The sequence below is a fragment of the Parasteatoda tepidariorum genome, chromosome 3 (assembly GCF_982258835.1).
Source record: "Parasteatoda tepidariorum strain Cologne lab strain chromosome 3, Ptep-v5.0, whole genome shotgun sequence".
NCBI classification, from domain to species: Eukaryota; Metazoa; Arthropoda; class Arachnida; order Araneae; family Theridiidae; genus Parasteatoda; species Parasteatoda tepidariorum.
The window spans coordinates 5,051,821-5,064,257 of NC_141757.1; the positions used below are offsets into that span (position 1 = coordinate 5,051,821).

Consider the following 12,437-nt stretch of genomic DNA (forward strand, 5'->3'; position numbering starts at 1 on the left):
AGTAGCCATAATATTATTTTTCAAAAGATTGTATATCGCAGGCTAAACTTTTTTATAATAGGACAAGTTTGGATACAAATTTTAAATTTTTAGTTATTGTTAAAAAGTTTAAACTTGTTTTAGACATAATATATTTTTTTGGCATGCGGAAAAACCATTTTATATAACGGTCTGATGCTTGGAGACAAAATTATAACTTGTGGTATTTAAGTGAAAAATTCGGTAACTCAATTTATTTTAGTTTGAGCAATGACTACGTGAAAATTGTTTGTGGGATAACGTGAGCTAACGATTAATATAGGTCCCGTTTTATTGCAGAGTTTAAAAATTAACTGTGGAAAAAGTTTTGCCACATTTTTTTGGAAGCTTGCTACCTACAAAGTTTTTTTTCATGTATCCATCGTTGAACAGCCAACTCAATTTTTTTGGGTTTACGACTACTAATGTTCAATGTCTCCGTAGCCTTGTAATTTTGAATCAATCCAGAAGACAAGGGAACTCCTGGATCTGTGCCCCCAGAGGTATTGATTTGTTATGGGAACATGGAGGACTTTGTGACTCAACAGATTTAACTTGCATCAGGCACCATTTACTACACGGGGAGTCTTCGGCCGGCGGGGATCGAACCCACGAACTCTTGGACATGGGCCCAGCGCCCTACTGACCAAGCTATTCCGGCCTTTCTATAATAGATTTAGACTATGAGAGGTGCCTCAGGGGATAGAGGGTTTCTACTCCCACTTGGTTGGTACTACTTCTTGGTTTTTAGGTAAGAAGCATAGATATAAAGCATAGATATTCTGTTAGCAACATTGCGATGGACAGCACTATACAACGTTAAAAAATCAGAATTATTATAACGTTTATTACATATTTATTTTTTGTTGTTTCAGTTTATGAATATGCGTTGCCTACCTATTTTTAATCTGTAATAAACATTGTTAAAAAAAAGTACCATTCATTGCCTTCTGATGAACATCTTAAAAATCATTAACCAGTTTCAACTTTAGATTTACAACTAGCAATCGAATAACTGGCTAAAATTTAAACTAAGTGTCATCGCTGTAAATTTTTCAATGTTATAATTTGTGTATGCAAAATTATTGCGAGAATTTAATAAAAAATTGACTTTGAAATGTGTCTGTGAAACACATTTTCTTGCTTGTAAATGATTTATATACTTTTTGTTCTTATATTTTTGTTTCCATCATAGTTCAACTAATAAGTTAGTAATAAAATAAAAATTTTGACTTTTTCAAATATCGAAAAAAGAAATTGTTTTTTTTTTAATTCTTACTGCACATTATAATTTTTTAAACTTTGGTAATGAACTTAATTAATTTTTTATTGCGAAATTCATTTCATTGCAAATGATTTTAGAGGTTAAAATTAAATAGCGAATTGAAATTTTTTTATATTTATCCCTAGATTAACGTAAACTGTTTCCTGCAATGGTTTTAAACTTCGATGCATAAATTTAAACTTGTGGTTTAAAATCTAATAAATATTTGTCATTGTCAATTTTTTTTCTGTAGAGGTTGGCCAGAAGAAGGGGCTAACGATTTCTTATAATAATCTTCTGTTTCATGGTAAATGGGTAATCAGAGGAGTGAGCTATGAAGCAATGGGTTATCAATTTTAATGGCTTATCATTTCGAGTGGGCTAATATTAGTTCAAATTTTTGTTTCAAACATATCTTTGTATTATCTTTTTATTGGTTTTCCGAACGAAAATTTCTGAAGGACTAAATTGGTGTCTTGTTGTTGTTACTTTACGTCGCACTAGAGCTGCACAATGGGCTATTGGCGACGGTCTGGGGAACATCCCGGAGGAAAAGAAATTTGAATAAAACATTTTATTAAATAAAAAAAAACATTTTATTCAACGAATGTCGAGTTTTGTAAAAGCTTTTTTTCTGATAGAATGTGATTATTCAGATTTTTTTTTTAAATTTTATTTTCTAGTTTGTTTTTTCAATAATTGATACAATTTCAATAATATACATACATATGCATAGATTTGGAATAATATAATTATCAATTTCTTCAGTCTATATTTTATAACTATCAATAAGAAAGCTTAGTCACCATTTTTAAGTATTGCAGAATTTTTCAAGATCTTATATATCGTCCTAATCTTAAAATAAATTAAATCTTAAAATAACCTATCCGCGCGTGTCTCGCAGAACTATTTTATCAATTATTTCATTCATTTTAACATTTCTCAAAATCTTTTTCTTTACGCTACCACGTATATTATTTTTTTACTAATATACTGAGAATTTTTATCTATTTTTTCAATTTAGGTTTTCTTTAAGGTAAAATTCATTTTTGAATTATTATCAAGTTTTTATTAAAGAAAACTTAGAATTATTGCTAGCTAGCTGGGAATTAAGTCTTGTTAAGAAATTAAAAATATTCTGCTGCTCAAAATTATTCTATGTTAAACAGCTGACTATTTATTAAGCAAACTATTAGAGAGACCGGAAAATAATGTCATTTTGGTGCATTTGATATTTGTCATCAAGATTTTATTTTTAATCAATGATTTATTCACAATCGTTAGCAACAACGATTTCAATGCGGGATCGAAAATGAATTAAAAATGAATCTAAAAAAATTAAATTGTTTTCGAGACTAACGAATATTAAATGCGCTAAAACGACATTACTTTCCGGTCCCCCTAATATTTTGTTCAAAAAATAAAAATAAATTATTGTCTTTTTTTATTGTTTCTTATTTTTTGAGTAATGAAAAGTAAATGCATATGTGTGCCAACCAAAAAAATACAACAGATTGCTTTGTTTTTTTTAATTGAACGAAAAATTATGCACATACAATCTTATTTTGATATTCAAACTTATTCTCGACCCATAATTTTAACAAATTACCCTCTTATTAAGGTTAATGCTGAAAAAATTTGCTTAAAGTCAAAAACTCCTTTAGAACAATAAAAAAGAATTATATCAGGAAAATGCTCGATTTGCCTTATTTGACACTAAAAATAGAAAAATGTAAAAAGATTTCAAAACCGTGTTATTTCTAGAAACATTTCACAAAATTTTTGTTTTCCTAACCAATATTTAGAATCATCTAAAAAAATTGTTTTCTTAACTTTAGAATTTCCTTAACCCTTTGCGGTCGTATTAAGTTTATACACGGGTGTCATGCTGGTCGGAATTACTTTTCGTTGAGCGAACAGTAATACATAATATGCAGGATTATGAAAGAAAAATACAATTTATTAATTCTTTTTTAAACTTTAGATATATGTAACACAATAATATGTTTTAATTTTGTGTAAAAAAATATATTCTATATTTCTCCATCGTGTGATATCTTTCAAAGCAGTCTCCAATAGGAAGCCCTGGTTTTCGAGAACATATGTCGCAAAAATAATTAGCTTGGCCTTTAATTTTTGTGTTTAAGCATTCAGAACAATCTTTACTCTTTACATCTTCAGAGTGCCGCATTACATGAATAGTTGGCCATTAAGCTGTGGCTAACATCTTTGCTGGGTTAAATTTTTTCCACTCTATTTTCTTCCCCCAAATACACTCTATAACAAAAAAATCGACACACCAAGAAGGATTTGTCCGATTGAAACGAAAATTGGTGAATAGGAAGACAATGTACAGAATAGTAAATGATTAAAATTTCAGAAAAATTGAATAATTTATTGCAGAGTTACAGTAACAAGTTCAATAAGGTGTTGACCCGCCTCTAGCCTGGATACAAGCTGCCACACGGCGTGGCATAAACCGATAAAGCTCCCGGATGGTCTCCTACGGTATTTCCTGCCAAGTTCGATCCAATTGTCGAACGAGGTCTTCAACTTTCCGTGCCAGATGCAATCGCCTTCCCATCATATCCCAGACATGCTCGATGGGAGAGAGATCTGGTGATCTGGCTGGCCAAGGAAGAGTTTGATAATCTTGCAGACAGTTCATAGCAACACGTGCTGTATGTGGTCTGGCATTGTGCTGCTGAAAAACCAGCCTAGGGTGCCTCTAATGACGACCAAAGGGGACCGGCTGTCAAAGGAAATGGCACCCCAGACCATAATGTATTGTTGAGGGCGGATATGGCGTGCAATAGTGAAGGCAGGATCCCCCCTCTGCCCTGTGCGTCTCCAAACACGTCTTCGATGATCGTCAGGACACAGTTGGAAACGGGATTCGTCGCTAAAGACTATACGTCCCCAGTCGGCATCATTCCAGCTATATCTGTTCAAAACATTCATGCATACGAAATTTCAAAGCAATCGGATGATTGCTTCTTGGTGCGTCGAATTTTTTGTTATGGAGTGTAGCTGTAACTCAGCAAATAGTTTTAATATATTTTTTTTAGAAATCATAAATAGAAATTGCTCCTTTATTTCATTGTAAAAAGACAAAAATGTTAATGTTTCATTTATGCTCAATCGAAACGTGACAATTAACCCCAGAATTTAAATCTATTTGGAAGTAACGTTTAATAGCCTGAAACAGAAATAATTAAAATTATTAGATTAGAAACTAAACTTATTTCTTTATTATGTTAAGGGCGGCAGGAAAGAGGAGGAAAAGACACTTACGTGAAAATCCGATCATTAGAACGAAAATTATTCAGAGTCATACTTTTTTTTTTTTTTTTGGCGGACTGTACATTACATGGTATGATTTAATATGATAATTTGAAAATCGTTAGTTTATTGGAGAAACAGATGTAAACTTTAGAAGTGTTAAGAACAATAATTTTAAACTAATTGAAATTATAATAATCAATTTCTCAAATTTTACAACCAAATGTATTTTAATTAGTATTTTTAGCAAATCTAAGATTTTTATAGAAAACTCCTGATATAAAGATTCAGCACAATTTAGGAAAAATACTTGTTTAAGCAGGAACAATGTAAAGCACAACTAGTATGAATTAAAACGTAACTGTAATATATTTAGAATGATTTTAGGGTGATTTTAAAGTAAATGGGATGAATTGCAAAAAAAAAAAAAAAAAAAAAAAAAAAAAAAAAAAAAAAGAATTACTATACATTACTAGCATTTTAACAATTTGTGTAATAAGTACCATTAAAAAAAGTAAATAACTTTAACTAGGAAGAAATTTCTTTTTGAAGAAATTAAGTGGAAAAATATCCGTATTATTAAAGTTTATTTGCACAGTAAAAATTTTAACAAGTGCAATCTTATTAATAATCTATTTTTATATTGGGAAAGATTGAGGGTCAGAAATTAAAATCTGTTAAAAAAAAGGTTATGTTTAGTCAGAGAAAGTACGTCTTTGTTTACGATTTCGTAACTTAAAATATTGTTCACACAAATTACTACGTTTGAAGTCACCTCTCGGAAACATTTAGTTTGAGTCTTAGAACGTGAAAATCCGATCATTGCACAAAAAGTTATGCACAGTGGTTTTTTTTTTTTTTTTGCACACTGTACTTGATGTATATAAATTCATAAAAATTTAAGTTATTCACTTATTTCTAAAAACGAATTTTTACTTCAAAAGACTAAAATTTTAACTTCTGCAACTTGAAGACATGAAAATATCTTTTAAATCATTGTATCATCATACAACTTGTAGTAGATAAGATACTGATTGTTTCTGTCACGTTTGTTGCATTATTTTAACAGGTATTATTGTGAGCAGCAGCATTAGACGTCTGATGCATTATTACATCATAAAAAATACTATTAATTGAAAACTATAAATAATCAATAAATTCAATTTAAATACAATATGTCTATACACATTGGACAAAAAAGCTGTGAGCCCAACTCAAAAATCCTGAAAATTTCTTGAGTAAAATCATTAATGCCGCTTTTCAAAAAAATCATTGGTTTTATAAATTTAAATCACTGATATTTTCAGAACATGAAATTTCTAAATAAATAATATGCAGCATAATTTAAATCAATAATTATGTATAGGTTTACTTTTATCGCTAATCGCGTTTACAATTCTACCAGAAAAAAATATTTACAAATAAAAGAGATGCCAAGCATAAATTCAAATAATAAAATTTTTAAATGAAATTGTATACAAGAATTTTTATACATAAATGTGATAGATTTCTCCAAACTTTTGGATCTTGGATTTCCGGATCGCGGTTAGAGAAAAATCTGGAAATCCGGTTTTTTTTCCGGAGCACAATATTCTCTGCAATAAGGTAAAAAATATAAAAAAAGTCAATAAAAGCTATTTAAATAAAATACGGTTTCCTTAATAAAATCAACCTGGTTTAGAGTTTCTTTTGGAATAGGCAGACTTTTATTGCTACACTGCTAACAAATGCTAACTATGGACCAACAGTTTGAAGAGACCATTTCTGGTGGGATAAAGGTTTACTACTATAGGCTAACAGTTAAAGCAAAATTCAAACTGTTATTTCAAGGGCGAAAAGTTTTATAGTTCTCTCTTGTTGCGCCATATTATTTTGCGGATGGAACAAAAATTTTTTAGGCAGTTTAATATGTACTAATAATTTCCAGCTACGGGCTATTGTTTGGAAGTAAAAATGAATTATTTTGTAAGTCAAAATATAGTTAAAAATTTATTTAATCCAAAACTTTTTTGACAAATGAATATTTTATTTGGATTAACAATGTCGTAAACTTGGCTTAAATTTGGAGGCGAAATTTAAATGTCTGTTCTTTTTCGTCGAAAACTAACTAAAATTTATTATGAAGATTATTATGATTTTTTTTGTGGAGAAATTACGAAACATTTATTGGATGTCAATTTTCTGAATTCGATGTTAAATTCAAACATTTAGTTTTTCTTTTTGTCAAAAATCAGCGAAAACCTATGTATGGCATTTTTTAGCGGTCAAGCAAACGAAACTTTTTGGAGATCAAATTTAAGTTACCAATTTTCTATAATTTTTATTGCTGTTTAATAAATTTTATAAATTGCCAGAAAAATTGTAATTATAAAGGGTCACTAAAGGGCGTAAAAGCAACGCCATTTTCTTAATGATGTTATTTCCTATAACCATTGTTATTTCCTATAACCAAAAAAGCATTTCTTAAATTAATAAAAATGAAAAAGATTTGTGTGCAATCAAAATTCAAGTTCATAGGAGAAATAGTTTTTAAAAAAAGTATGTAACCTGTGTTTGGAAATCGCAGTTTTGAGAAGGAGAAAAAAAAAGTCAGCAAAAAGGACAAGTAGCAACATTAATAAGATACAATAAGAGTTTTTTTCTTCAAAAAACAAACATAAATAGTATTACTGAAACTGGAATAAAAACTTAAATTATTTTTTATTCTTTATTGAGGAGTGAAAATTGAACTAAATATTTTGGTCGGCACTGGGAGATCTTATAATTAATGGAAGACGAGAATGAAATTCGTACCTGAATTCTGGTGTATCTCATTATACACCTGAATCAACGTCATCAGGACTCAACTCTATCAGGAAAGAAGGCCACATCTTGTTCTGTAAAAATTGCAAAGAAAATTATAAGAGAACAAACGTGGTAATCGACATTTCAAATGATAAATTACAATAAAAATTTATTCAAAAAATAGTGACACTTATATTTTACAAAACGAAAGTGTGGACGGCGCAAAAGATTACGGGAACAGGGAGGAACGAGACAATAATTTATAGTTTGTCTATTTAAAAAATCACCCTAGGACAAAGTTTAAAGCCGTCTACTGCTATGGAAACCAGAAAAATAGCAGAAAAAGTTTATCGCAGGAGGGTGCTTTTCTTCCCTGATTCCCCTTCTCTCACCAAACCTATCTTAAATATTGACCCAACACTCCAACTTGAAATAGTTCGTCACCGTCTCTGCTCCAGACGAATGGCAAGGGGAGTTCTTTCAATAGAACGATTGTATAAGAGATGGTTTAAGTAAGTATTTCACGTGTTCTAAAAAATCGGACTGTGATTGCCTTGCTTAATTATTTTTTTTATTTTAAGACAGACTAATCATTTCAAATAAATTATCATTAAACATAAGCATAGCTTCTCGGTTTATCTTTTCCTTACGCTGTATGCATGTGGTTGGTTGCCGGATTTTTTTCAAATTTCAGACCTAAAAATAAAAAGCATTTCTTTACTGATGAAAATTAATATATGTTCTATCCTAACTTCAAAAATGCAAAATATTTGTTCTCAAGCAGTTTTTAACATGACGCATTGTTGGCGTAATATCTTACGTCCCGACCACTGATCTCCAGTTTTCCCTGTTTTATCTTTATAAAAAATTCAATGTGATAACATATTTATTAACTCTATTGCTTTAAAGTGTGTAAGATAAATATCTTCAGGAAATAGTTATTAAACTTAGGTAAAAAATATTTTTGTAAATACTTTTTTCAAAACTATCATCTTCCGACAGAGATATAATAAATTCACTGTCCTCCGATTCACTCTCCGAATACATCATAACTATTTTGACATGCAACGGTAACACTAATGAAAGCTAAATTGCAAAAAGTACAAAATGATTTTGATTTCAATTCAAGGTGGAAAATCTCATTGCGAAAATCGTGAAGAAAGTGGGACTAGTTGCGCGATCTCTTAGCAATATTCAGAAATACAAAAGTACTTACTTCTGAAGGTAAACTGACGAAAAATTGAGCAAAATAACAATTTTCTTCGATGAGCTAATATACCGTGAAATAGTTTTAAATTTTCCTTCAAATCAAAATTCTGAATTATCATAATTAATTTATCAGAAGTTGGATACAAGATGTTTTGTTCGCAACAATTTTTTTGCTTTTGAGATAAAAATATTTGGCAGACTGATTCTCTACTAATGGTTATTTTTGACTAAAAACATAAGCACGTGGCTGTTTGCTTAAAAATGAGTTAAAACTTTTTTCCCCACCATATCTAGCGAAACTTTTTGTTGTTCTAACATAAGGATTTTAATTAATAAGGCTGGTACACAGTCCTGTACTTGATCCTTTTGGTTCGTACCAGTTGAAAGCAGCGGCCAGAAATTTTATTTTTAAGGGCAAAACTATAAGGCGGTTAAATAAAATTTTCTTTTTAGATTATAAATTGGTTGAAACTTGTTCAGACAGACCTTTTTTGAGGCGTGCTCGGTAATCTGAAAAAGTGCATTGTTATTGTCGTTAACTACAACTATGACTACTGTTTTACAAATGTAATTAACTACAATTACTTTTTTAAATGCAGTGACTACGAACTATTTTTGAAATATAGTCACTACTTCACGACTTTTACGAGGCGAATTTTGTTGGAGAGTTTCATTTACAACCATGTCCAAAATATTTTTGAATGAAAAAAATAGGCTTATTAAAAATGGGGAATAATTACGCAACGTTTTTTCATGTTTACATGAATCAGTTTGTTATTCTAAAGAGTTTTTTTCGAGTTTTTTCTGTTAACAATTTCAACTTTTCGTGACTTTATCGACAGCGCATATTTATTTAGAAATGATAAATTAAAAAAAATTTCGAATACGTGCAATTTTGTGAAGCGTTTAATACTGTTATTTTAAAAATGAATTCAAAATTGCTTTTTTATTTCAATTGTAGTATATCAAAAATTAGTAAGAAAATATCTTTTCATCCATTAAAATAAACCGTTCATCAATTTACAGTGCGAAAAAAAGAACCGAACTAATTAGAATAACTTTTTATCTGATGATTGGACGTTCTAGTACTCAATCTTAATGGTTCGAGGGAGTAAATACTAATATGCTAAGTAATTAATGCAGACAATATTTTAAGCTACGAAATCAGACACAAATCGTACTTTCTCTGAATAAACTTACATTTTTTTTCGGGGGATTCGGATATCTGATCCATAAAATATAGGTGGTAGTCGCAATCGCAATCTGGGTAATATGGTTCCAATAGTTTTGTCAGGAGAGCTGTCCAAAGTTTGGACACTTTAATGTTATTTATTTTTTTGCGCAGTTTGCCATATCGAGAGAACTTTTTAAGCGAATTGAAAAGTTTTAAGCGCAATTGTAAAATTTGTTTATCAAAAGATAATACCATACAAAAAATAGCTTTTAGTAAGTATTTATTATCTTTAACTATTTTATTTCATAATAGACAAAAAAAAATTTAAAATATACGCTTTCCAAACTTTTCAGATCTTTTTAAAGAATTTAATTTTAAATAACCAACTGAAAAAATATCGAAAAACAGCGAAATTGTTCGAATAGCTCCTGAGAAATCGAATAAATTCCCCTCTCAAACTATTTAGATAGAGTCGTTGTACGTAAAAATAAGATCATTACATCAAAAGTTATTCAAAATGGTTCGTTTTTCGTGTGCACTGTCAGGGGTCTGCTTAGAAGAAATTTGGGTCCGTTAACGGACCCTTTACAAAATATCTTTTCATAAAAACGGACCCTTCTCAAAATGATTTTTCTTTTAATCGGACCCTTCACAAAATTTATTATCTTCATTATTGTTTTGTTAATCAAATAAACCCTTCCCAGGGCAGAAAACAAGAAAGATGGATGTAAACGAATTAAATTTAGTCTTCCGCAGACGATTCTTCCATTATTCGTCCGAAATGAATATTCTGCGTTCAGCTGTATAGGCTAAATACCAAATATTTGTATGTTGCATCTCTAATTTAGAAGCAGCAATTGCTGTTTATTTTTGAAAATTTAATTTTTTTATTATAATTTTACAGTGTCGAGCATAATCTTGTATCTATTTACAATTTAAAAACTCCTTGAAAAAGCTTTTTTGCAATAACCGGACCCTATTTGCACAAATTCATAAAAGCGGACCCTGTTTGAAAGAATGCGAGTATTTTTTTTTACAATTTCACGAAAAACGGACCTTTCACAAAATGTCTGGACAGACCCCTGACTGTGCATATAAAACAAGCTAATCTAGATGATAGTGCAAAATTTATTTTGTTGTTAGGTAGTCTTACAGATGTTTGATATGTGTAGCATGTTCTTTTGTTATTTCTTGTTTACTGTTGTCTTATTTCAGCCAAAAATTTTTCATCAGTGATCGAACTTACGACGATTTTCAATGGGCTGGATAATCCCTACATTAGGTTAAAATTGAGACGAACTCTAATAAGATTGAGAATTTATAAAATTATAATTATAATTATTATAAAATTGAGAATTTCTTGAAATTTGAATTCACAGTCATTCTGATTGAAATAACTACGCAACAGTCTTTGCAGAAATGTGCAACTCATCGAATGCAATTACATCGTAATTTCTGATTCGATAACCTCATAAAGCAGTAAAATGTTCTACCGGTCAAATGACCGATTGTGGTAGAAATAGGTATACGACAAGTATTATTCGAAACAAACAAAATGCAAAAAAATTATAAAGATAGATTACTAACTGTATATAATTGTTAGAAAAAGTCAAATGTGCAAAAACGATAAGATGATAAGCGATGTAAAAGTTCTTAAACGGTTATTTGACCGGTTAAGGTATGTTTAGTGTTAATTTGGAAAACGCTTTAAAGCAAAATTAAATTTTTTGTTTTCCAGATATATAGATTATAGTTAAAACTTGTTTAGACAGAAGTTCTTTTTGGCAAGTGGGTTTAAGAACTACAATGGATCATAAATTTGACGCGATGTGATATTTTGGCCATTTTTTTTTTTGGTGTGTTTAGTTCACAAACATTTTTGTTTGGCTAGAATAGTCTAAGGATTTCCCCTACTGGGCTAATGTTAATGTCTGAAACTTTTGGTTGCCAACTTCAAAATTAGCCAAAATGTGTTTTGATGGATATTTTGATTTGTTAACTATTTTCAACAATGGGCTTTAATTTGAAGGAAAATATGATGCAAAGATACGCGAATTTTGAATTTGATTTATCACTTTCTTATACGAGACAGTTTCATTGCAAAACCACAATTTTTTTTGTACCTATTTTTGGCCATTACCAAAAATTGGTTTAAGGTCAAAATGTCCCTTTCAAGTAATCCCTCAATATAGTTATTCCATCAACGACGTTTTCCGATTAACTTAGTTGTCGTTGGCCACTTTTGCAATATTTAGTTTAATTTCCGATATTTCTATGCGATATTATTACGAAATGCAATTTTCGAATTTGAGTGATCACATATTGACGTGTGAAAATCAAGTTTCGATCGTAAACATACGTTGTTTTAATCTCATTTTTTTTCCGATCCTTTTTTTTTTAAACTCCACTATTTTCAACGTATTACGATACTCGAATTACGAGTTTTAAAATAATCCCATTTTAACACGCTTAATTTAGCGACTATTCCATTTTGAATCCGTGTCGATTTCTGATCATTTCCTCTTAGTTTTTCTCTTTTTTTTGTACGAGATTCTGAGATCTGAATTTCGAATTATAGAGCAAGCACATTCTGGCGCATTTTATTTGCGGCATTCACTAATGAATCGACGTTGTTTACTGATCACTGTTTAGTTCTGCTTCGGTTTTTTTTTAAATATAAGATTCTGATATATGATATTTCGACAC

At 30.0% G+C, this 12,437-nt stretch overlaps 1 long non-coding RNA gene across 1 annotated transcript in view; it reads right to left on the reverse strand.

The window, feature by feature from the left end:
- Positions 1 to 12,437, reverse strand: part of LOC122272915 (uncharacterized) — a 38,749-nt gene that overhangs the window by 12,522 nt on the left and 13,790 nt on the right. Inside the window, exon 2 of the long non-coding RNA XR_015432253.1 lies at positions 7,358 to 7,440. This is a non-coding gene — a long non-coding RNA (uncharacterized LOC122272915). The remainder of the gene's footprint in view (positions 1 to 7,357; positions 7,441 to 12,437) is intronic.